Genomic DNA, 27,295 nt, shown 5'->3' with positions numbered 1-27,295 from the left:
CAATTTACCTACTCTTCCTCAGTATTTTTCAAACTCTCATTGACTCTAATTTCAAAGCTGTATCCTATAACTAGCATGATTGTTAAATTTCAAACCAAGAACAGTGCATGTGTCAATCATTTTCCGCCTTTCCTTATTTGTGTTTTATTCTGTTCCCAAAGGCCATGTTGTGTTGAAGTTATGAAGAATTTCTTGCTCCTTTGATGAAAATTTTCTGAAAGCATAGATTATTCATATTTGTAAAATACTGTTGATATGTTTAATAGTACTGGATATTATAGTTAAAATCATCTGGATTAGGAATTTTTGCATGTATATCATAACACACTAAAATACTAAAGATTAAAAGTAGAAGAGCTAGAATTTATCACATGTTTTTACTCTTCTAGGGTTTGTAAATTAACAAAATCTGAAAAATGACTTCTTTCTGTGAAATTCACATTCATGAGCTATTAAATTCTAATCAAAGAGTGTGTCAGCACCAATTAAATTGGATTAAATTATAATTGCAATACAAAATGTTTGTAGTAAGTATATGGGCAAATAATTTGTCTGAATATACTAAATAAGCATGTAATATAATCATAGGTTTGCTCTTCATTAAATAAGTACTCCCATTTATAACTTAAAAAATACAGATATTAAAGTGAGTTTTGTTATATAACAGCTAATAATGGTCTTAGTAATGGATTAAATCACCAAACAATGAACAGTAAGTAGGAATGTCTAGTGAGTTAGAGGTTCTTTCAAGCATCTTCAAGGGGCTAAAATAAATTCCTTTATAATTCTCCTAAATCCACTTATCATGAAATATTCCACATCAGATTAAATAACACCAACATCTTTTCTTTTGCTCAAAAAAAGACATTGGCTTTCTTTTCTTCCTGCCCACACCACACTCATTCTTCTACCAAACACAACAATTTCCAACATAGCTCTCTGATATGACTCTTTTTCATTATCACTGACAGTACTTCCAGATAGACTTCAAAAACATCCTTAAAATTATTCTCTGTATCATCTCATAATACATAAGTAACCAGAGTCCCTTCTATATACATTGTGAGTTAAACAAACTTATTTAAAACTGTTCAATGATTTCTAAGACATTTACAGTAAATAAAAATTATATGTCTAATACTTTTCCTATATTCCCATATGAGACATTGCCTAAGCTTCAGCTTTATTTGGACCGCTCTTCTATCTCTTAGTCAATACAAACTACTATCATATTTACTTTTTGGAAATGTCAAGCTCTTTGTCCTTTTATCATCCTTCTATTTACTGTGATTTTGCCCAAAATATAGATCAACTATATTTCATCTAATCTAACTTAAATGTCACTTCCTTATGACAATCTCCATGACCATATTTTTAAAATAGATTCTTCAACTACTTGCATACTATCAACTGTAACAGACTCATTTATGAATTCATTTCTTTCTTTTTCTTGAACTATAATGCAATTTTTATAAAAGAAAGTTCATAATACATTTTATTCATTCCTAATCTATACCACTATTATGGACCTGATACAGTAATGGAGACTTATTATTTATTACATGATTCAGTAAGTTTCAAAAATAAACTTTATACTATTCTTCATTTTAATAAATATGCATCCCATTCATTGGTTAGTCCAACATGTAGTAATTATGTGAATTCTTCAATATATTACAATTCAATGACCTAGTTGACATTGCCTATATATTTTAATTTGTCACAGATAGTCTGTGTCATATTCAACACAATACTGTGTTCACTGAGCAATTATCTCATCTGGCAATATATTTGACATGAAAGAATGAGATCCCATGAGGAAATAGATGGACTTCCAGGAGTGCTGACACACTCAAGAGCACAGGAGAGACTTCTTCTCAGAGGTAACTTCCTGGAGTGCTCAGAACCCACGAATGGAGGTGTAGTCTGTTACAGCATACTTTTGTTTCTATCTATTCCATATAGCTGAACCTGATCCACAGTTCTTGGTACACAAAAAACTCCTAACCCAAAACATCCGGAAAATCCCAGACAAAATGACAAGATAAAACCTAAGGATAATAGGTATAGTAGAGAATGAAGACTCCCACTTTGAAGGGTCAGTAAATATCTTCAACAAAATTATAGTAGAAACCTTCCCTAACCTAAAGAAAGAGACAACCTTACACGTACAAAATTCAAAGAGAACTCCCAAAAATTTGGAGCAGAAAATAAATTTCTTCCATCACATAATAGTTAAAATATAAAGTACACAAAACAAAGAAAAAATATTAAAACCAGTAAGGGAAAAAAGGTTGAGTTACATAAAAAGGGAGACCAATCAGTATTCCACACTTCTTAAAATAGACTATGAAAGCTATCAGGTCCTGGGCATATATCACACAGATCATAAATGAACAAAAATGTCATCCCAGGCTGCTATAAAACCTCTCAACTACCATAGATGGAGATTCCAAGATATGCCATGACAAGAGCAAATTTACACAATATCTTTCCACAAATCCAGTCCTACAAAAGATGAAAGGTGGAAAATTCCAGTACAAGGCAGGAAACTACACCCAGAAAAAGAAAGAACACAATCTACTTTTAAAACACAAAAGAAGATAATGTAGGTAGCCACAGAAACATAATTCGACATCTAACAAGAAAAATAATAGACAAATCCAATCATTTGTCTCTGATATCATTAAACATCAAAGGACTCAAATGCCCCTGAAACGACATACACTAGAAATCAACTGCCCTGGAATAGAAACACTTTATTCTTCCTCTGTCTGCAATGGAGGGGTCAGAGACATAGCTATCTGATGGAACGAAATCTAGAATTGACCTTGTGACTGAGGAGTGTCTCAAAAAGTCAGCCTCTGCTGTAGTGTACCTGAAACTGAATCCTTGTGAACAAGAATCCATAGGAGACTCTCACTTTGTTCGTGGCTGACTCAGGTATACCATTCAACTAATAAAGACCAGAACTTGTTCCTCAAACCTTATTGCATAGCCAATACAACTTTGACCCCCAAAAATCTCCAAGAACAATGGATTGACGTCCCATGGCCAATGAATAAAAGTTCCACCCTGGATCCAAGGCCACTTATCTAAGATACTCACCAGAAAGGTAAATATCCCTCACACCCATACCTGTGCTGCTAATAGTAAGTTTAAAAAAGGATTAGAGACAGTGACTTCACACAAGATTTCAGAATAAACCTCAGATTGCTGTCACGTCTGTAGTGGAGTCCTTGGAGATAAGAATTTTCTGGAGTTCTCTGAAAATGTAGAGGCCTGGAGTGATGGGATCATTGTTTTTTATAGAAGGTAATCATGGATTTTCCCCTACTATCAAACCAGATTAAGACTTTTCTCCTTTCAAAAACATTGATATTTTTTATAGGCCTTAGAGTTACCCATTTGACAAAATGGTCTCTCAGAACCATCCCTTCTGCTTGGGGCCCATGGGATATTTTACCTCGGACCAAGGAGCATTGATCCCTCTGGTGAAGGTTCACTGAAATCCAAAAGGAGGGAGCAAATCCTGGAATCTTATGCTACTTCCTTGAGTAAAGTCACATGATATGTTGTGAAGTCATCAGTCTGGTGCTCATTTCGTTTTGGTTGAATATACTTTTAGGGGGCAATCATGCTTAGGACACCTCAACTTTTCATGAATCATGTAATCTATATTCAGGCTCTTGCATATTCAGCTAAAGATGTGGATATGCTAGACTGTGAGGTATCATTAGAAGATGATGCAATGCTAGGACCTCCTGAGCTATTGTAAGCAATTTAATTTTTTCTCAAATACAAGGGGAATATGAATACTCTAATCAATTCTCCTGCTACAGGGGCATCAGCAACTCATCTTTACTTGGTGGTACTCATCCATTCTTTCTTTGATTAAGGAGGCATCATGTGTTATCCCTGAAGGAAAGGTTACTTCAGATCATTCTAGTTTGTCCAAAGTAGGTTTAGATATTAATTTAGGGTGAGGAAACCCACACTAGTTCCTGATATTATGGACTGTGCCACAGATATGTTTCCTAATTTTTCCCAGGTTTCTCCTTCAGTTCAAGGTAAACTTGGGTTTCAATTGGGATGCAATGAAGAGCCCCTGAAAAACATATTCTGCAAAGTAAGATGAATATATTCTACTTTCTTTGAATAAGAAAATCTAGCAATACCCTGTAAGTTGAAAGGGGCTTAATACAAATTATTTTGATGAAGAACATACAGAGAAGGAAATGAAATGAAATCTCACACAGTTTTTTTTTTCTTAAGGAAACTTTAAATTAATATCCCCTGACAATGGTTTTTCCGAGAATCCACTTCTATCCATAGGATCTCAGTTCTATTCTTCTAAGAGGTCTTAATGTTTCCTTTCTTACCTGGGTGGCCAGGCATAGATAAATGTTTGAAGGAATGGAAGACCACGTGGACATGATGTCCTCAGACATGTCAGTGCAAATCTGAGCCCTAACCTAAGTTCTGCCTTTAAGGTTTTTCACATAAAATGGAGCAGTTTCATCTTTGTTGTCGATGATTATCCTGCTTCTGAACAGCTTGTGCAAAACATAAATCCAGATATTACCACCCAATATGTAAGAGCAAATTCCCTAATTTCTGGCCAGCACGCCTCAGAGTACCCCGACCCATAGTTATTCTGGACTGTGAAAACAGTTGCACTTGACTGCCTTCTTCCAGTACCCAAGGTAAACTTTTGCCTGAAGGATTCTGTGACCTTCTCACTCTTCCCAATCCTCCTAAAATGTTCTCTCTGAATAATGGGCCCTTGACTTTCCAACAAAGTAGTCGTATCCCTAACTGATTAAACATATTTTCAAAAGTGACTCCTTCTATAATCCAATGACTCTGCTCCACTCCGGTTTGAAGTCCCAGAGTCGTAGTTTAGAATCAGAGTATATAACCCTTGCAAACTGCAATAAGACAAATCAATAAAAATGTAATAATTTCAACATTTCTGCTTAGATCTTAACAGCTGAACAAACCAGAAGAATTAACCTAGCCAGAAAAAATTATCCAAAGCCTTTGGCAGAAGAAATATGTTCCTGTCTTTTCTCTCCTGCATTAACAGAAATTATGAATATATAAACCTCTGAATGAGAATTTGAAACTTATGATTACGGCTGGAAACTTTATCCACTGTATAAGGTACCAGGAAGCTTTTCTCTTGACAGAAGTGTGTATGACACCTATATACACTATGCCTGAAGAAGTTTCTCTTCATTTTCAATAGGGCTTTAGAGTTTTCCTCTCTTACATGGGGTTCACTTTACCCAGTGTTAACTTACTCCTTCTGATTATATTGTAGAGCATGTCAGTACTCGCCTAAGTATAGCATTGCCCTAGACCCTTTATGATAAAGGGGCTTAAAACCTGTTTGAAGCCTGACATGGGCCTTTTATTTTCCTATACCCATCAAGTGGTGTTGTCTTTTCTCCTTAAAGGTCTGCCAGACCTAGGGAGTGTTATACCTCGCATCCTACATGAAAGACCATCTAGCATTCGTTGTCTTTCCAGTAGGATTGTGGGCCAATTGTCTACTTCAATCCACTAAGTCGATTTTAGACCCTCAGCTTCTGCGAATGGGGGCTAGGGAAATGAAATTCTATTGAAAGGGCTCTAAAAATTATTCTCAGTGCACATCAATTGTCTCAGAACTCCTCCCTGTGTACTATGTGAATTTTGGAGTACCTGTGGAACTAAAGAATTACTAGAGCTGCCCTTCGGCCCATGCCACTCAACACCCCTATAAAGAAAGTTTGCTTAAAACTAACCTCTTTATTCAATGTATTCATACAACACATATGCAAACAATGGTATCTTATATTTCTCTGCTTCTAAATCCTAGTTCAGAAGACACAAAGCTAAATTGACTCTTATACCATGTGCCTTAAAGTAGGTCATCAAAATATTCCTATATTTTATTCACATATGTTTGCAGCTGAACACATCCTTGAAGAAACATCACCGCTTCCTGAACCACTTATACTTTTGTTGTGACCATTGCCTGGACTAAAAGATATATATGTATACATACAGGGAACATACTTAGAAGTTACTGAAACAGAGTCAGAACATTCCTCAAGGCCCAGTGTAGCCGATAACCTTCCCCTGCTGACCATGGGTGAAGTTGATAATTCTTTTCTTCAAAATATGACTAGGGTACTCCACATTGTGAACCAATACATTCAGGATTTCACTTTAGCTAAAGATCTTCTCAGAACTTCCCATTCTGTAAATCTGTTCTCAGAAATCTCCTGTTCTGAGATACATCCTAGACTCATTCCTCTTTGAAGAGGCCCTGAGAACTACCCTGAACGATGATGTGACTCCTTCCCCATCAGTGTGGCCTTGGATCTTGCTCACCTCTTGATGGTGTACACTGCCTTTGACCAAATGAAACTCACACATTGCTTTATTCACAAGGTGACATGAGACATGCTTTTTCAAATAATAGTGTGCCAAAGCTTGTATTCTAAAGCAGTCCCTCATGACTTTGAATTACTTCACATGGATATACTCTAAATAATAGAGAATCAAGGCTTTTACCTTTTACCATTGTGGATAGGGAAATATGTTCTTCCATCGGGTTTGAGGTCCCAGGTCCTATATATAGAATCATTGATTGATTCCAATCAAGCCAATCACTAGAAATCAAGAGCACCCTTTGTTGCTACCCATATATGGACATATTAAGACAAACTGAATGAGCAACAGATCCAGAGACAGTCATCCAAGCTGTTTAAAAAAGGCTTGGGTTGTTACCTAAACTTCCCCAGATTTAATACAAGATGTAAAATTTCTACCAACTAAAGAAGTATAGAAATTGAAGGGCATTGTTGGAGAAAATCCTTCACCAAATCAGGTTACAATGACATCCATGTGTCACAGGATGTTTCATGCTACCAACCCCAACTCCAAGGGTTTTCTAACACATACCATTGCACAATCAGATCTCAAAGTTTTCTCTTTCTTAAAGGCGTCGAGATCTTCCTTTTTCCCTCAGTTACCTAAGTCATTGAACAGAATGTCAGACCTCCCTCCTACAACTGAGCCTACTCTACTCATTCCCTGGTTGCCTTATGTCTTCTCAAGTACTCATATAAAGGAAAGACCACCAAATTTTGATTATTTGAAAGTGGGCAGAAGTCACTTCACTTCTGACTAAAGAGGCCCCATGGTCTCATGGCATACCTCTGTAGAAGCCAGAATCAGATTCAATAACATGTATTTCAATGTAGTACAAAATGGGACCTTCAACCACAAAAACTATAGGCAGTCAGTTCATGGCCAAGGGTGTATATGCTATGGAATGATGCTCACGAGATATGTCAGGTTTGGCTCCTAAGGGCAAGTCTCATTGATTCCATCTATACTTGTGAGGAGTTTCAGTTGTAGCCTCTAGCTCTGGAAGTCCCAAGAGCATCACTTAATTACAAGGACATCTTATACCTGATTTAAACTCATTTTACTTAAGTGCCAATCTTGACCAAGATTACCAGGCAATCCTGATTGCGATTTCGCAGTGGGACATCATAAGATACTTGTTGTAGATCAGAGGGCAGAGTATAGAAAGCTAAAATTAACATATATGCAATCTTACTACAGATGGTTGTCAGAAATGCAATTTTTCCATCTCTCATTTATGGATGTGTACACATGTACACTTATACTTATATATATATCATATGCACATATATACATCACACACACACACACACACACACATATATATATACACACACATTATACATAATATATATACATCATATGTATACATTTACACATCTTATTTATACACATATGATATATATACATATATATATATATATGTATCGATGGAGCATCAGAGTTCAGATAATCACTTACCCTGATGGAAGAGCATGCTAATGGAAACTGGAAAGAATAATCGGAAGAAAATTAAGCAATACCATACTGTTTTCCCACCACCAAAGGTGAGCTAGAATTTTTCCTTCTTCACAGTTAGGTGACTAGATCTTGGTAATTGGTTAAAAATGGCCAGGCACTTTCTTGTTTAGCAAAGCAGTTCAGGATGACTCCATAAGTTGCAGTTATGAACACAGGTTACTAAAACTGCACCTATTTCCTAGCCATCTCAACACCATCCCCTTTAGATGAAGGGGAATCAGCACTTCACTTTGATTGGTGGCCTTCAGGTCTTTATTTTTTGACAAATAATACTTTACACCATCCCCTTCTGTATAAGATCTGTTATAAGAAGGACTGGAGTTTACTATTGAGATCTCATATTTTTTTTTTTTGCCCAAGAGGACCAAGATTAAAGAGTCCTTAGAGCATACTCAACCTTCTAATAGGGAGCTTTAGTTCAAGTATAACCCTCTAATAGGGAGCTTTAGATCATGTTCATCTAATAATGGCCACTAAATAAATATAGGTTTGGCCAAAGGTACTTCACCTAATTATGATCTGTGTTAGCAAATCATGAAACTTTCATTATCTCTCCTATATACCATCCTTCATGCTTATACCCATGTCGTTGATGATTAGCTTCAAGAGGACTTAGAGACTGAAAATCATGACTGCTGAATAATACTAATGCTTGGACCCCGGTTAGAGCCTACCATGGTGTAACTGAAGATGTGAATATGTAAAGTAGCCCTAGCTTTCCTGCTCAATTTAGGCTTGAAAACTCCCTTATCCTAAAATAGGTTTGTCACTTTAAGCAGTTTCTACATCTTCTTTAATATTCTACTCTTAAACATCATTACTTTAAATCACCAATTTATGTCCACTATATATCAAATGTATATTCTGTATATAAGTGTCTGCTATCTGTCTTATAAGACTGACAGTTCCTGAGATCATCTCTGGCACCCAGGTCTAAAACTCCACTTCTAGTCAAAAAGGTCCTCAGTAGCTAACCTATTTGACAAAGAATGATTCTGAACTACTCTACTTTTGGTGAAAGATGGCACAAAATTTACACTTAACTGTGTCTCATATTCAAAACTTCCTCTAGGAAGGACATCAGAATGATACCTTTTGCTCCAGTTGTTCTCAAATTCACATCTTCTGTCCAAGAGGTCTGTAAATGTCATCATTTCAAAGAAGAGATTCAGTGTCTCTCCTTTTCCCTATGGGAGTATCAACACTCCACAACTACTCAAAGTATTTCAAGTTTTTTCTCTGTATAGTGGGCAAGAGCACTTTCACCAAAGGACAACATTGGCCTGAAATATCTTCTTTTGCCCAAGGGGTACTCATGCCTGCACTCTCTATTGGCCATCTTCAGCACTTCTTCTCTTGATTTTGTGAGCCTGCTACATCCCAACTGTCTAGGACTACATACAAACTTCTTCCTGCTAAAGGTATTCTGAGACATTCCTCCATGGAAGAAAGGGGTTTTGATCTTTTCTTGTCTGACAAAAGTCTTCAAATCCCAAAGACAACTGTTGGAATAAAATGCAACCTATAGGACTGATGCAAGAATTACTACCTGGACTTTCAAATGGCATGAAAATATATGGACATTCTAAATACTGAAAAAGAATAGGAAGCTGATCAAGCAATACTGGATCTTCCTCTGCTCCACGAGGTACTTACATTTTCTCCAGCATGAAATGGTCTTTCTAATTATTTTAAAATAATTTTACAGAGATTTTACAGTTCTAACAAACAGGTATAGAATATCTCCTTTGCACATTTTCTCAGAAATCCCGGTGATGTCCACGGTGCAATAACAAATTTTTCCCATGAAGTCTTGCATATTACCTTTTTGAGGACTGACACAACAGTCCTACTTCTGTTCAAGTTCCCTACCTCCACCATCTTACCCAGTAAGATTTAGACTTATACAATTAAGAAGACTCCAGGAGGCCAAGGAATTACCACAGATTCCCCATATGCCAAATGTATTTCCTCTCTTAAATTTCTAAGTTTATTGTCCTGGGAAACACTGTTCTGACCGAAGAGATCTCAGAGAAATCTGGACTGAGTTCTCAAACAAGAGTCTAAAAGCAAGCATAAATCCGACTACTGTCTTCATTGTGTTCCCTTACACAGAGATGTCCTTTCACATGCAGAGGAATGTGTAGATGGATATATATTTGAATAAGACACTGAACACAACACTACTCCATTAGAGCCTTGTACAAGACTTCTAAGACTGTTGACTGCCTACCATGGACATTCAAATGTGTATTCTTTACTGTGATTTCCAGTTTGGAGTTGCTGAAGTAGTGTTTGGCTGGAATGTTCTATAATTTTCAAGGTATCAATCAACCTTCAACTTCTGCTCAGTAGTGCTCCAGACATAAGAGGAAGAGAAGCTATGCACATTCCATACAGTCTAGGGGAGATCCTTTTTCACCCTTCTACTTTAGAACATCAAAAATCTATTACATTTTCCTAGAGGGACAGCAACAATTCCTCTCCTGCACACAAGGAAATTAGATATGCTTCCACCTATTCAAAGGAATCTGAGTATCCTCTTTTCATTTATTTGATTTTTTAATTTAAATTTCAAATATACCCTTTCTTGGTTTCCTACTCATAAGACATCTATCTGCTCTCCCTCCCCTTCTTCGATAATGGAGTTCCCATCCACATCATCCACCCTTCTAGTCTTTCTGACCTTCCTTACACTGGGAGTCCAAATTTGGAAGGACTAAGAGTTTTTCCTCCCCTTTGTTCCCAAAAAGGCCATCCTGTGCTACATATACATCTACAGCCATGAGTCAATCCTTGTATATACTTTGGGTGATGCTTTACTCCCTGGGACCTATCGTTGTTGGGCATTGCTGTCCTATGAGGCTGCAAGCCCCTTCAGGTCTTTCAATCGCTTCTGTAATTCCTCCAACAGGTGTTCCAATGTCAGATTAATGTTTTGCTGCTAGCATTCAAATATGAATTTGACCTGTTCTGGCTGTGTCTCTCAGGAGACAGCTATATCCAGTTCCAGTCAGCATGCACTTCTTAACTTCAACAATCTTATATAATTTGGTGACTGTATAAATGTATATGGGCCACAGGTGGGGCATGAATTCCTTCAGTCTCTGCTTCTACCTGTGCCTCCACATACCCTCCTGTGAATGTTTTTTGTTCCCCCTTTTAAGAAGGAGTGAAGCTTCCATACTTTGATTATTCTTCTTGAACATCATGTGGTCTGTGGATTATATCTTGAGGAATTCGAACTTTTGGGCTAAAATCCACTTATCAGAGATTGCATACTATGTGACCTTTTCTGTGATTGGGTTACCTCACTCAGGGTGACGCTTTCTAGGTCAATCCATTTGCCTATGAGTTTCATGAATTCATTGTTTTTAATGCGGAGTAGTAGAACATTGTACAGATGTATCACATTTTATGTATCCATTCGTCAGTTGAAGACCATCTGGATTCTTTCCAGTTCCTGGCTACTACAAATAATACTGCTATGAGCATAGTGGAGCATGAGTCTTTGTTGAATGTTGCACCACCTTTTGGGTCTATGAAGAGTACAGGTAGAGCTGGGTCCTCAGTTAGGGCATTATCCAATTTTCCCAGGAAACTTCAGAATGATTTCCAGAGTTATCGTACAGGTTTGCAAACCCTCCAATAATGGAACAGTGTTTTTCTTTCTCCATAACCTCACCAACATCTGTTGTCACCTGAGTTTTTGATCTTAGCCATTCTGACTGGTGTGAGGTGGAACCTCAGGAGTGTTTTTATTTTTATTTCCTTGATGACTAAGGATGTTGAGCATTTCTTGACATACTTCTCAGCTATTTGTTATTCCTTAGTTGAGAATTCTCTGTTTAGCTCTGTACCCCATTTTTCATAGGATTGTATGGCTCTCTGGTGTCTAACTTCTTGAGTTCTTTGTATATTTTTGATATTAGCTCTGTATCAGGTGTAGGATTGAAAAAGATCTTTTCCCAATCATTTGGTTGCTGTTTTGTCCTAATAACAGTGTCCTTTGACTTACAGAAGCTTTGTAGTTTTATGAAGTCTCGTTTCTGATTCTTGATCTTACAGTACAAACCAGTGGTGTTTGGTTCAGGAAAATTTTCCCAGTGCCCATGTTATCAAGACTCTTCTCTACTTTTTCTTCTATAAGTTTCAGTTTATTGGGTTTGATGTAGAGGTCTTTGATCCACTCATACTTAAGCTTTGTATAGGGCAATAAAAATGAATCGATTTGCATACTTCTACATGCTGCCCTCCACTTGTTGAAAATCCTATCGTTTTTCATTGGATGGTTTTAGCCTCTTTATTAAATATCAAGTGACCATTTATGTGTGTGTTTGTGTTGGTGTCTTCAATTCTATTCCACTTATCAACATTCCCAGGAATCTGTACAAATACAACTTTTTTGTCGTTGTTCTTTGCTTTGTAATCACTATTGCCCTGTAATACTGCTTGAGGTAAGGAATGGTGATTCCCCCAGAAGTTCTTTTATTGTTGAGTACAGCATATGTATGTTGTGCCATCACTTGTATTAAATTCTTAAAAGTCTTTAATCTTTCTTTATTTCTTGCTTGACAAGTTATCTTTGAGTAGAGCACTGTTCAAGTTACAGTTATGTGTGGGCTCACTGATGTTTTTGTGGATATTTAAGACCAGCCTTAGTTTGTCACGGTTTGATAGGATGCATGGACTTATTTCAGTCTTCTTCGATCTGTTGAGTCCTGTTTTGTGACTTGATATATGATCAATTTTGGAGAAAATACTATGAGATGCTGGGAAGAATATATTATTTTGTTTTAGGATTAAATATTCTATAAATATCTGTAATGTCCATTTTGTTCACAACTTCTGTTAGTTTGTCTAGATCTTGGTTTAATTTTTGTTTCCATGATCAGTCCATTGATGAGATTGTGGTGTTGAAATCTCCCACTATTATTAAGTGAGGAGCAAATGGGTGCTTTGAGCTTTAGTAAGGTATCTTTTAGGAATGGAGGTGCCCATGTATATGGAGCATACATATTTAGGATTGACAGTTACTATTGGTGGGATAATCTTTTGATAAATATGAAATTTCCTTCCTCACCTGTTTCGAAAAGTTTTGGTTGATAGTCGATTATATTCCATAGTAGAATGGCAAATCCAGCTTCCTTCTATCAGACCATTTGCTTCAAAATTTGTTTTCTAGCCTAATACTCTCAGGTAGTGTCTGTCTTTGTCTCTGAGTTGTGTTTTCTACATTCAACAAAATACTGGGTCCTCTTTATGTATCCATTCATTTAGTCTATGTCTTTCTATTGGGGAATTCACTCCATTTTGTTAAAAGATATTAAGGAATAGTGATTGTTGCTTCTGTCATTTTTGTTGTTAGAGGAAGAGTCATGTTTGTGTGTCTCTTTTCTTTTGGTTTCATTGCAAGATTAGTTTGTTGCTTTTTCTAGGATGTAGTTTCCCTCCTTGTGTTAGAGTTTTCTACCTATTATCTTTCGTTGGGCTGGATTTGTAGAAAGATACTGTATAAATTTCGTTCTGTCATGGAATATCTTCGTAATTCCATATGTGTTAATTGAGAATTTTTCTGGCTATAGTAGACTGGAATGGCTTTTGTGTTCTTTTATGGTCTAGAGTATTCCAGGATCTTCTGACTTTCATAGTATCTGGTGAGAAACCTTGTGTAATTCTCATAGGTCTGACTTTATATGTTACTTGACTTTGTCCCTTATTGCCTTTAAACTTCTTTCTTTATTTTGTGCATTTGGTGTTTTGACTATCATGTGATGTGAGGAATTTCTTTTCTGGTAAAATCTATTCACAGCTCTGTTGGCTTCTGGCATGTTTTTCGGCATCTCTGTCTTTAGGTTGGGGAAGATTTCTTCAATAATTTTTTGAAGATATTTACTGGCCCTTTAAGTTGGGAGTCTTCACTCTCTTTTATACTTCTAATTGTAACATTTGATCTTCTCATTGTGTCTTTGAGTCCAAATGACAGGTAACTTGGAGCATAAAAGTTGGTCTTATCTCTGCTTTCAAGTGTGTAGGCACCCTTACCAACTGGTTTTCAGCTCTCAGCACAGCCAGAAAACAATAATGTCCTTCAGCTGAATTCTCCTAGGTCCCTGTGTAAATATTGTGTACCTACTTCAAATGATAATCTCTGAAAGCCTATTTTATCCAAAATAGTTTTGTTGCATATGTGTGTGTGTGTGTGTGTGTGTGTGTGTGTGTGTGTGTGTGTGGTTGGGTGTGTGACACATGTCCAGCAGACTCTGAATGGCCATTCCTTCAGTCTCCTATGAACAATCTCTCCCTACCCCTCTTATGGATATTTTATTTACCCTTTTAAGGGAGGAGTGAATAATCTGCATTTTGGTCCTCCTTCTTGAGTATCATGTGGTCTGTGCATTGGATCATAGGTAACTTGAGCATTTGCACTGATATCCAATTAAAAATGAGTGCATACTTTGTTTTTCTGTTATTGGGTAACCACCCTCAGGATGATATTTTTTTAGGTTCATCCATTTGCCTATGAATTTCATGAACTCATTATTTTTGATAAATGAGTACTAATCCATTGTGTAAATATAGGCCATTTTCTGTATCCATTCTTCTGATGAAGGACATCTGGGTTAATTCCAGCTTCTGGATATTATGAATAAGGCTGCTATGAACATAGTGTAACATGTGTCTTTGTTGTATGTTGGAGCATCTTTTGGGTATAAGCTCAGGGGAGGTATAGCTGGGTCTTCAGCAACTGCAATGACCAATTTTTGAGGAAACTCAGGACTGATTTTCAGGGAGGTTGTACCAGTTTGCAATCCCAACAACAATGGAGGAGTGTTTCTCTTTCACCATATCCTTGCCAGCATCTGCTGTCACCTGAGTTTTTGATCTTAGCAATTCTGACTGATGTGAGGTGGAAACTCAGGGTTGTTTTGATTTGCATTTCCTTTATGACTAAGTAGGTTATACATAACACAAATCGTTCTAAGAAATGATGTTACCCTAACTGTTGGTCTGTATATAGCTCTGTGCCAATTGAACAATTTCTATCTCCTTCTTCAAAGTTCAAGTCCAAGGATATCCTATACCCAGTATTGCTTCTGGAAGTGAGTAATTAGCTCACAATTTCTGTAGGAAATTTAGACCAGGGTATCACAGGGGCCTCAACCGCTGAGTTGAGTTTCTTTGTTTGGATCCCAGTTGAATGACTCAGGTTGCACTCTTGGAAGAAATCTCCACACATCAGGGTCACAGTCCATGATGAAATGTATAAGTTGCTCAAACTGGTTAGGATTTCAAATAGATGATGCTGTGGCTTAACAATATTATAGGGTAAAAATTGAAAGACCATTCAATATGACCAAGGCTTGGAGAGAAACATTTTCAATAGACTAACTCTAATTGCAAATTACCAGATTTCATTGTAAAGACAATGTATACAAGAAAAAAAACACATCCTGTTTGACTGATGCAAGGGAAAACAAGAATGCAGTTTAATAAGAGTAAAGAATATGCAGTCAGCTAGGTCATTTTGACTCTCATTTTCTAGAAGAGAGTTGTGTGCTCTCCCACAAAACTTTTCAGGACAAGAGGTAGAAACCAGAGACAGATGCATGTGGGAAAAGATGGAGAAATATTTGCCCACATACTCAATGTACAAAGAAAATAGCTAAACCCATGCGGAATGACAAAGGGTGCAAATCCATCAGGAATGTAGATTGTTATCTAAATAGGTGCTTCTTATGGGTGAAGCAAATAAGACAGGGTAGTGAAGAAGGTATTTACACATGGTTGTCTTTATAACCATAACCAGTTGTAGAAAAATGATTAATAATTGAAATCAATAATTCCTTTGTATTTTGTTAACAAAGTTTTTCTATAGATTTTTGTGTTTTCTTTCATCAATTTCTTCATCATGCAATATAATACCAATTAAGACGATACCAATGGTTTTCATATTCGTTTCAAATTTGAGATACTGAAAGAATGTGCCGTAGAACACATTTCCATCGATTCTAAATATGTACCGTGTTTTAGATTGTAGAATTGATGATTATATCACATCAGTATATCTATGATATTGTAAAATATATATTGCATTTCTATTTGGATGTAGGATCATTCTATTTTATCAAGGCACCATTATAATCTGGTTATTATTTTCATTTACAAATTATTCACAACATAAGGATATATGATGTAATTTTAAGTTGACAAGAAATAGACTTTTGATGGCTATTTTTGGTTGCCTACTTGACTAAAGCTGGAATTATCTAAAACCATAAAATAATGGCCCTACCTCTGAGGTAATCCACTTTCATTCAAAGTGAGAAGATCTACTTCTATTCTGAATACTTGAAATACAAAAACACTCCTTGAATCCAGGTATTTAATCCAGCTACAATGTTGGCAATTCCTCCTAAAGGAAGCCTATATAATGACATGGAAGTTGCTCTTATCCTGGTTGCTCTGTCTTGCTAGCAAGTCTATTTCATTACTGGCATTAAATCTTTTTTTTAAATCCTTATTAACTTGAGTATTTCTTATTTACATTTCGATTATTATTCCCGTTCTCAGTTTCAGAGCCAACATCCCCCTAATGCCTCACCCTCCCCTTCTATATGGTCTTCCCTTACCAAACCTTCCCCCATTATCACCCTCACCCCCAACAGTCATCTTCACTGGGGTTCAGGCTTAGCAGGACCAAAGGCTTCCCCTTCCACTGGTGCTCTTACTAGGATAGTAATTGCTACCTATGAGGATGGAGCCCAGGGTCAGTCCATGTACAGTCTTTGGGTAGTGGCTTAGTCCCTGGAAGCTCTGGTTGCTTGTCATTGTTGTTCATATGACGTCTCGAACCCTTCAATCTCTTCTACATCTTTCTCCAATCCCTTCAAAAAGGGTCCCATTCTCAGTTCAGTGGTTTATTGCTGACATTTGCATATGAATTTTGTGAATTGTGGCTGTGTCTCTCAGGACAGATCAGCATCCGGATCCTGTTTGGATGCACTTCTTTGCTTCATCTATCTTGTCTATTTGGGTGGCTGTATACATATGGGCCACATGTGGGTCAGGCTCTGAATGGGTGTTCCTTCTCACTTTGATCTAAATTTTGCCTCCCTATTCCCTGCCAAGGGCATTCTTGTTCTCCTTTTAAAGAAGGAGTGAAGCATTCACATTTTGATCATCTCTCTTGAGTTTCATGTGTTCTGTCCATCTAGGGTAATTCAAGCATTTGGGCTAGTAGCCACTTATCAATGAGTGCATACCATGTGTGTTTTTCTGTGATTGGGTTACCTCACTCAGGATGATATTTTCCAGTTCCATCCATTTGCCTACGAATTTCATAAAGTCATTGTTTTTGATAGCTGAGTAGTATTCAATTGTGTAGATGTACCATATTTTCTGTATCCATTCCTCTGTTGAAGGGCATCTGGGTTCTTTCCTGCTTCTGGCTATTATAAATAAGGCTGCGATAAACATAGTGGAGAACATGTCTTTTTTATATGTTGTGGCATCTTTTTTGTATATGCCGAAAAGAGGTATAGCTGGATCCTCAGGTAGTTCAATGTCTGATTTTCTGAGGAACCTCCAGACTGATTTCCAGAATGGTTGTACCAGTCTGCACTCCCACCAACAATGGAGGAGTGTTCCTCTTTTACCACATCCTCACCAACATCTTATATCACCCGAGTTTTCATCTTAGTCATTATGACAGGTGTTAGGTGGAATCTCAGGGTTGTTTTGATTTGCCTTTCCCCTATGACTAAAGATGTTGGACATTTCTTAGGTGTTTCTCAGCTATTAGGCATTACTCAGCTATGAATTCTTTGTTTTGCTCTGAACTCCATTTTTCAATAGGGTTATTTGTCTCATGCAGTCTAACTTCATGAGTTCTTTGTATATCTTGGATAAAAGCTCTCTATCTGTTGTAGGATTGGTAAAGATCTTTTCCCAATCTGTTGGTTGCCATTTGTCTGAACCAAGTGTTCTTTGCCTTACAGAAGCTTTGCAGTTTCATGAGATCCTTTTTGTCGATTCTTGATCTTAGCACATAAGTCAATGGTTTTTTCTTCAGGAAAATTTCTTCAGTGCTCATGTGTTCGAAATGCTTCCCCATTTTCTTCTCTTAGTTTAGTGTATCTGGTTTGATGTTGAGGTCCTTGATGCAGTTGGACTAAAGGTTTCTACAAGGCAGTAAGAATGGATCAATTTGCCTTTTTATACATGCTGACTTCCAGTTGAACCAGCACCATATGCTGAAAACGCAATCTTATTTTCCATTGGATGGTTTTGGCTTCTTTTTCAAAAATTAAGTGACCATGGTGTATGGGTTCATTTCTGGTTCTTCAGTTCTATTCCACCAGTTTACTTGGCTGCCTCTGTCTCAATGCCATACAGTTTTTATCACTGTTGCTCTGGAATACTGCTTGAGTTCAGGGATATTGATTCCCAAGGAAGTCCTTTTATTGTTGATGGTAGTTTTAATTGTTCTGTGTTTTTTTGTTATTCCAGATGAATTTATAAATTGTTCTGTCTAACTCCATGAAGAAATGATTGAAATTTTGATGTGGATTGGAATAAATCTGTAGATCTCTTTTGGTATAAAGGCCATTTTTACTATATTAATCCTGCCAGTCCATGAGCATGGGAGATCTTTCCATCTTCTGAAATCTCCTACAGATTCTTCAGAGACTTGATGTTCTGGTCATATGCTTATATTTTTTACTTGCTTGGATAAAGAAACCCTGAGATATTTTATATTATTTGTTGCTATTGTGAAGGGTTTCATATCCCTAGTTTCTTTCTCCGCTTGTTTAACTTATGTGCAGACTTATTATTATATATGACAACTTTGCTGAAATTATTTATCAGGCTTTGCAATTCCTTGGTGGTACTTTTGAGGTCACTAAGTATACTATCTTATCATCTACAAACAGTGCTATTTTGACTTCTTCCTTTCCAATCTATATCCCTTTGACCTCCTTCAGTGTCTGCTTGTTCTGACTAAGATGTCTAGAACTATAATGAATAATTTCTGAGAGACTGGGTAGCCTTGTCTAGGACCTGATGTCAGTGTGATTGCTTAAAGTTTCTGTCCACTTAGTTTAATGTTAGCTATGTATTTGTTTTATAGGTTTAGGTATGGGCCTTAAGTTCATGTACTTTCCAGTACTTTTATTATGAAGGGGTATTGAATTTTGTCAAATGTTTTATCAGCATATAATGAAAGGATCATTGGGTTTTTATATTTGAGTGTGATTATATAATGGATTACATTGATTGTTTCCATATACAACACCATCCCTGCATGCCTGGGATAAAACCTACTTGATCATGATGGATAATTGTTTTGATATGTTCTTGGACTCGGTATTTTTGCAACGATATTCATAAGGGAAATTGGTCTGTAATTCTCTTTTTTGTTGGGTCTTTGTGTGTTTTAGGTATGAGAGAAATTGTGGCTTCATAAAAGCAATTAGGTAGTGCTCCATCTGTTTCAATATTGTGGAATAGTTTGCAGAGTACTAGTATGAAATTTTCTTTGAATTTTGGATAGATTTCTGCACTAAACCCATCTTATCCTGGACTCTTTTTGGTTCAGAGGCTTGTAATAACTGCTTGTATTTTTTTAGCAGTTATTGGTTGTTTAAACGGTTTTTCTGTTTTTTTTTTCTGTTTTTCTGTTAAATCGTTTTGGTACCTGGCATTTGTCTAGAAAATTGTCATTTTTCTCCAAATTTACAAGTTTTGTTGAATATAGTGTTTTGTAAGACGATCTGAATACTTTTTTAATTTGCTCTGATTCTGCTGTTATGTCTCCCTTTTCATTTCTTATTTTGTTAATTTGGACACACACTGTGGACCTTCAGGTTTGTCTGGCTATGGGTTAATGTATCCTGTTGATTTTTTAAAAGAACCAGCTTTTGGTTCTGTTCATTCTTTGTATGGTCCCCTTTTTTCTACTTGGTTGATTTCAGCTCTGAGTTTGATTATCTCCTGACTTCTACTACTCCTGTACATATTTACTTCTTTTTCTTCTAGAGTTTTAGGTGTGCTGTCAAGTTCCTGATGTATGCTCTCTCCTGTCTTTATGCAGGCACTCAGAGATATTTTTCCTTTTAGCACAGCTTTCATTTGTCCCAAAAGTTTGGGTATATTGTACGTTAATTTTCATGAAATTCTAAGAAGTCTTTAATTTCTTTCTTCATTTCTTCCTTGACCAAGTTATCATTGAGTAGAGCATTGTTCAACTTCCATGTATATGTGGGTGTTCTTTCCTAATTGTTATTGAAGAACAACCTTAGCTCATTGTGGTCTGATAGGATGAATTGGATTATTTCTATCTATCTGTATACTTTGAGACCTGGTTTTTGATTGATTATATGATCAATTTTGGAGAAAGTGCCAAGAAGTGGTGAGAAGAAGTTATATCCTTTTGTTTTATGATATTCTATTTATGATAGTATGTTCTAAAGTATCTGTTAAGTCCATTTTGTTTATAACTTCTGTTAGTCTGTCTATGTCTCTGTTTAATTTCTGTTTCTGTGATCTGTCCAGTGATGAGAATGGGATGTTGAAATTTCCTAATATTATTGTTTGCAATGCAATACTTTCTTAGAGATTTAATAAGGTTTCTCTTATGTATGTAGGGGTCCTTGTATTTGCGGCATAGATTTTTAGGATTTCGAGTTCATTTTGGTGTATTTTTCCTTTGATGAATATGTAGTGTACTTCCTTATGGATTTTTATGACTTTTGGTTGAAAGTCGATTTTATATGATATTAGATCTTCAAACCATTTGCTTGGAAAGTTGTTTTCCAGTCTTTTACTCTGAGTTAGTGTCTGTCATTATCTCTGGTGTGTTTCCTGTATTGCAAAACGATGGGTCCTCATTACATATTCAGTTTGTCAATCTGTGTCTTTTTAGTGGGGAATTGAGTCCATTGAAGTTGATGGATATTAAGGAATAGTGATGATCACTTTCTCTTATTTTCATAATTGGACGTTAGTTTACGTTTGTGTGCTTCTGTTTATTTTGTTGTGAAAAGAATAATTTCTTGCTTTATCTATGATTTTACTTGCCTCCTTGTATTGGGGTTTGCCACTTAGAGTCCTTTGTATTACTGGATATGTAGAAAGATATTGTGTAAGTTTGGTTTTGTCATGGAATATCTTGGTTTCTCCATCTATGTTAATTGACAGTTTTGCTGGATACAGTAGCCTTGGGTGGCGTTTGTGTTCTCTTAGTGTCTGTATGCCATCTGTCCAGGATCTTCTGGCGTTCAAAGTCTATGGTGAGAATTATGGTGTAATTCTGATAGGTTTGACATTATATGTCATTTAACCTTTCCCTTACTGCTTTTAATTTTTATTTGTTTTGTGCATTTGGTGATTTGACTATTATGTGATGGGAGGATTTCTTTTTCTGGTCCAATCTATTTGGAGTTATGTAGGCTTTGTGTATGTTTATGGACATCTCTTTCTTCAGATTAGGGAAGTTTTATTCTATAAATTTGTTGAAGCTATTACTGTCCCTTGATGTTGGCAGTCTTCACTCTCTTCTATACCTGTTATTATTATGTTTGATTTTCTTATTGTGTCCTTGATTTCCTGTATGTTTTGGGCTAGGAGATTTTTCTGTTTTACATTATCTTTGACAGTTGTGTCAATGTTTTCTGAGGAATCTTCTGCTCCTTAGATTATATCTTCCATATCTTTTATCCTGTTGGTGACGCTCACATCTATGACTTCTGGTCTCTTTCCTAGGTTTTCCATCTCCAGGGTTGTCTTCCTTTGTGCTTACTTTATTGTTTCTATTTCCATTTTTAAATACTGGATGGTTTTGTTCATTTCCTTTTCCTGTTTTGTTGTATTTTCAGTAGTTCTTTAAGGTACCTTTTTGTTCCCTCTCTATGGGATTCTACGTGTTTACTTCTGTATTTTCTATTGCCCTGTATTTTCTTAAGGGAGTTATTTATGACCTTCTTAACATCCTCCATCGTCATGATAAAATGTGAACTTAAATCTAGATCTTTCTTTTCTGGTGTCTTTAGATATCCAGTTTTTGCTTTGGTGGGAGATTTGGGCTCTGATGAACCCAAGTAGTCTTGATTTATGTTGTTTGATTTCCTGTGCTTCCCTCTAGCCATCAGGTTGCTCCTGAATTTAGCTTGTCTTGCTCTTTCTGACAGTGGCTTGACTTCCTGCTTTTTTGTTTTTTTCTTTTTATTTTTACCCTGTTATGGGAACAGAGTATTCTGCTCTCATGTGTGCAGTTACTCCTCTCCACTGGCTTTAAGCTGTCCTTGTGGGCAGGAAGCAGAAGGAACTTCCCATATTTCTCCTAGGACCTTCTGTTTGGTGAGGTGGCATAGAAGGAACAAGGTGTTTTCCTCTTGAGTCAGGAACTTGGCAGAGTGTAGACTCCTCTCTTTTCCCAGGAGTGTCTGCTTTACTGAAGGTCTAGTTCCCTACTCTCAGGATTTGGGGGCAGGGAGTTGTTTGACCAGTTCCTTTCAGATCCAGGCACAGTCTGGCACATGATACTCCTGCAGTTTTACTCCTCTTATATTCCTGTGTCCAGAGGCACTGCTCTTTTGTCTTGGGCCAGAGATGTGGGAAATGGAGGGCAGAAGTGGCAGTCTCTGTGCCTTGTAGGCTCATTATTGCCCACACCCCTGGGTGATCAGCTCTCTCTCCCACAGCATCTGGGAGCAGGGAGCTCTAGGTCAGGAGTAGTAAAGCTCAGGAGCCAGCTAGAAACTGGAAGTGCCTTCTCCCAGAGGAGTTCTGTTTTTTCGTGTCCTGAGTCCACCAATCAGGTCACTTAGAGCAGAAAATTTTGATTCACCTCTGGTCTCAGTCCTGAAGACGCTCCTCGGGCTGACTTTCAGCTCTCTATGAGAGCTGCAACCAGAAATGTTCTGCCCCTACTGCTCCTAGGTCCCTATGCACAGGAGGCCGAGATGGAGCTAGGTGTTTGTTTTTTTTTCTTAAGTCAGGAATGTGAACAGAGTTCTCAGGGGTTTCTGCCCCTCTTATGGTCTATGTGTCCCCCACCCCACAAGAAATTTGGGTGTAGGATGCGGTTTGGACCAGTTCAGATCCAGGTGCAGTTTGGACTGCAGGGCTTCTGCAGCTTGACTACTCCTATATTCATGTGTCCAGAGGCACTCTGCAGTTTCCTCTTCGGCTAGGGATGTGTGCACCGGTGGTCAGAAGTGGCAATCTTTCCTTACCTATGGTCTCAGTATTGCCCACTCTTCTGGGTGATCAGCTCTCTGTCCCACAGAGTTTCCAAAGCTGTTTCAAATGTTAATTCCCTATCCTACAGTTCTCCAGTCTTTCCAATTCTACTCCAAAGTGTGTTGGAGAAGACCCCTCTGGTCAAGGGGATGTAAAACAGGCCCCATCAGACAAAGAGGGCTGCAAAAGTTCTTGTCTTAAAGGTAATCTCAGTGATTTCTCATGTTCTACAAAAGGATTAAGTCCTGCCCCCTCTCCATATGAGACTTTACTACCTTTGCCAGCTGTCAAAGCAGGGCAGAGAGTTATGTCCATTCACAAAGATAGTCAAAGATGTCCTCCATCTCCACCAAAGTCCCTTCTGCAATCTGCTTCGGGTATAATGAGTTTGAAACCTGATTCTGCTGACTAAGGGGAATTCAGAGCTTCCCTATTAAACCAAGAGGAGCTTCAGAGTCCTCCAATAATAAAATTGAGCTTAATTCATCACTTATGGTCCAAGGGGTACAAAATACAGTCACAAATCCCCACGTGAACCTCATAAGACACGTACAAGACCAAGCAGAGACAAAACTTTCTGCATGTACACCATTAGATCAAGGACCATTGCCAGTTTCAGAAGGGGCTCTTGAGAGTTCCACACCCACTCAAGATGTGGAACAAAATTCTGAGTTCACTCAAGGGACTCTTCTTCCTTCTGCACATAAAAAATGTGATTTAGCACCCTCAACATCTCACCCAGTATTTCTAATGTCCCTATAAAACAGGGATTTATTCACATTTCCTCTACCACCGAAAAGGATCCTCCCGACTTGTCATAAGGGCCAAAAGAGTCAAGTTTATCACAAAACACAGTCAATGAACCATGCAGACTCCATATTTATACAAAGTAGAGAGAAGATAAACCATTCCCTACCTCCTCAGTGGACTGGAGTCATTCTTTCCTGAAAGGAGAGGCTCCAAAATGTTCCACATATACATCAGAGATGCTAGAATTTCCCAAAGTTGACCAGTATTCCCTGAGTAATACGCTATCTTATAAAGAGACTGTGGGACAAGAAACATCTACAAAAGGAATTCTACCCACAGTCACATCTTTAGAAATGGCTTGTGGTTGTGACACATGTACAAAAGATGTTCTGGGACATATTCCATCTGAAGAGAAGGTTACGGATCCAACCATATGTGAACGAGAGTCGGGAAACATGGTAAGCAAACACCAGTGTCTGTAGGATCCTCGACATCTGAAGAAATGGAATCCTTGGTTTCCATTTGTGCAAAAGAATGCATACAACCTCCGCAAATTTCACAGTAGGCTATAGGAACTTCCTTATCTCCTCAAGATCAGCCATCTTCCCCAACTAAAGAAGATGTTTCACACTCTTCCAAATGTGCACAAAGGGTTGTCAGTCCTTCTTTATACCCACAAGCAGACTCAGAACATCTGCCAAATACCCAAAAGGCTCTGGATTTTACCTAATCTTCTGAAGGTTCCTTGGAACCTGTTTTGTCTATCAAGAAGCCTAGGGATCCTGACACTTCTATACAAAAGTCTGTTTCCTCTTCTCCAGTGAAGAAATTTTTCATGGAACTTCCTCAATTACACAACAATATCTAGAAACATCCTTATCTGCTGCATGAAGCTCTAAGACATCTCACATATGTCCATGATGCTTTAGGAGAAGTCACATCTTCAGAAGTAGCTCTAATACCTAACCCCCATTCTGACATCACAGTCAGGATTTCTACACATATACACAGCACATTAAGACCTTCCTCATCTGAGAAGGATGTCTTAGGATCTACTGCATCTAAACACCATGCTTTACAACTATGCCCATCTACCCAAGTAGATTTATTTCACATGTCCACTCTGGGAAGAAATAGTAGACTATCTCCCTCTACCAAAGTCGACCACAGGCCTCCAGTTTCTATAAACAAAGGGTTAAGATTTGATCCTACTGAAGGAATCTTGAGAAATTTCTCCTCTAAGGAAGACAGTTTCAACTTTCTCCCTTCTGCTAAAAGGGAACTTGTGCCATCTTCTGTTCTCAAAGATACACCAAAAGCTACAACTACTCCTCAGTTTGGTCCCACACCTTCTCAATCTATCCAAAGGGCCTTGAAATTTTCCAAAAATGATGAAGTAATTTTGGAAAGTTTCCAATCCTTACAAGAGTATGCTGGACATTCCATATTTTCCCAAGATGCTCTCGTAATTCCTCCTCTAACCAAAAAGTTATGTTCACTGTCTGCCCTAGAGTTTCAGGGAATTTCTTCACCACTCTCGAGGGCTCCAGAAAGTGTTCTACATCCTCAAAGTAATTTGTCATTGTGGAAATTAGATTTCAAAAATACAAAAACTTTTTTATATATCCAACGGTCTGAGGGAAAGCCCACACTGAAAAAAAAATCAATTAGACATTGTGCCATTAACCAAAGTATATCAGAAAAATTCCATGTCTTCTAAAGCATCTAAAAAACAATCTGGTTCTAGCATTTTTCCTGGGAAACATTTACCATCAGCCAAAAAATCCCCAGGAACATCAAAATCTAAAAAGAAACTTTTCCATCTGCCCAAAGGTCTTTAGGATGTTCAGCAACTACTCCAAGAGCTCGGTTAACCTAGAGAAAAAAAGAACTAAAGCCATCCTACCAGGGTGTTTTCCCAAGAAACACATATTTCTTCTTTTCTATTATACCATGACAGAAGGCCATCTTCCTTCTCCCCATCTCTGATCTCTTCATCCTATTTGTCCTCCCTTCCAAATGGCTCTTTACTCTGAATTAGAGGCCAATTAGTAAACCATAGAAATATGGAAGGAATATCTGAGAGGCAGTGGCTGACATGACAACACTTGTGACATCACAGATGAAGCTAGGGCTCTCCACGATACCAGAGATTTTTCAGGCAGGGCCTAATGATGAAGTCACTGAGAACTGCCATGGCCTACCTGCCGAACAGCTTTCCTTACATTGACCAGATTTGGAGGTGGCCTCTCCAGGAGTGTCTCCTGTGACACAGTAGAAACCTTTACATGCTACATCTCTCTAAAGCTAGAGACTTCTCTCTGCTTCATTAGTGGTTACATGTTCTGAATGAAGAAAGTTAGTCAGGGGCTCGTCATGGTTAGAAATGATCTAGGATAACGTAAGGAAGGAGATTCTTCTGTATATTAAATTTTTCTCAAGTCCAATCCTGTGACAATAAGTTCAATTACCTAGGTTTTCTCTGTTCCCCAGGTGCCAGTATTTTCCCTACAGACCTTTAATGAGTGAATATTGTGCTACATTTTCTGATTGTACATTAATTGACAGTGCACATTATATATATTCCTGCATGTGTACTCAAAAATTTCATTTTTTCCAATTCCATTTTTGCAATGAATTTAGCAACAAACATGGCCCAGCTATAGAGTGAATATAACAGTGTAAATATTGTGTACCTCTTTCAAATGATTAACTCCCAAATCCTTATTTTACCCAAAAATTACCAGACATTACTAAACATGGACTATAGAATGTGGTTCTGTAGTTCTATTAGATATCAGTTCTCTAATATTTACCTTCCTGTGGTCCCAGGGCAATACTTGAAGGTTTTGGATGTTTTACCATGATTCTTTCTTCAGACATTATATATATTCCTGAATATGTACTCAAAAATTCTGTTTTCCAATTGATTTTTTGCAATTATTTGTCAACAAAGGGGGCACAGCTATAGAGTGAATATAAAAGTGTAAATATTGTGTACCTTCTTCAAATCATAATCTGCCAAATTCTTATTTTATCCAAAAATTACAAGACATCATTAAAGCAAAGGACAGCATGGGCTATAGAAATTTTTTTTTTAGTCCCAGTATATATCAGTTCTCTAATATCTACCTTCATGAGTTCCCAGGAAGAGACTTGAAAGATTTGGACGTTTTAGTATGATTCTTTCTTCAGGCCAAACAAGATTCAGGAGCATGTGCAGGATTAGGAATGGCTTGAGGTACAGTGAAACCTCAGCTTCATTAGATTCATAAGGACAGAAGAGAGTCTATTTGGCACTGCCACTTGTGGATTCTACTTTCTTGACCATGTTTCCAGGAATCCAGATAAA

The 27,295-nt window shown here is 37.4% G+C and overlaps 1 long non-coding RNA gene across 1 annotated transcript; it reads right to left on the bottom strand.

Annotated features, from left to right (window-relative positions):
* Positions 1–119: 119 nt before the first annotated feature.
* On the bottom strand, positions 120–27,295 carry LOC134484567 (uncharacterized). Its single transcript, XR_010062034.1, has 2 exons — positions 25,850–27,295; positions 120–214 (listed from the first exon to the last, which is right to left on the bottom strand). It is a non-coding gene; the product is annotated as an uncharacterized LOC134484567 (long non-coding RNA).

This window comes from Rattus norvegicus (assembly GCF_036323735.1).
Source record: "Rattus norvegicus strain BN/NHsdMcwi chromosome Y unlocalized genomic scaffold, GRCr8 chrY_unlocalized_10, whole genome shotgun sequence".
In the NCBI taxonomy this organism is placed as follows: domain Eukaryota; kingdom Metazoa; phylum Chordata; class Mammalia; order Rodentia; family Muridae; genus Rattus; species Rattus norvegicus.
This window is presented reverse-complemented; position numbering and strand designations above follow the sequence as displayed.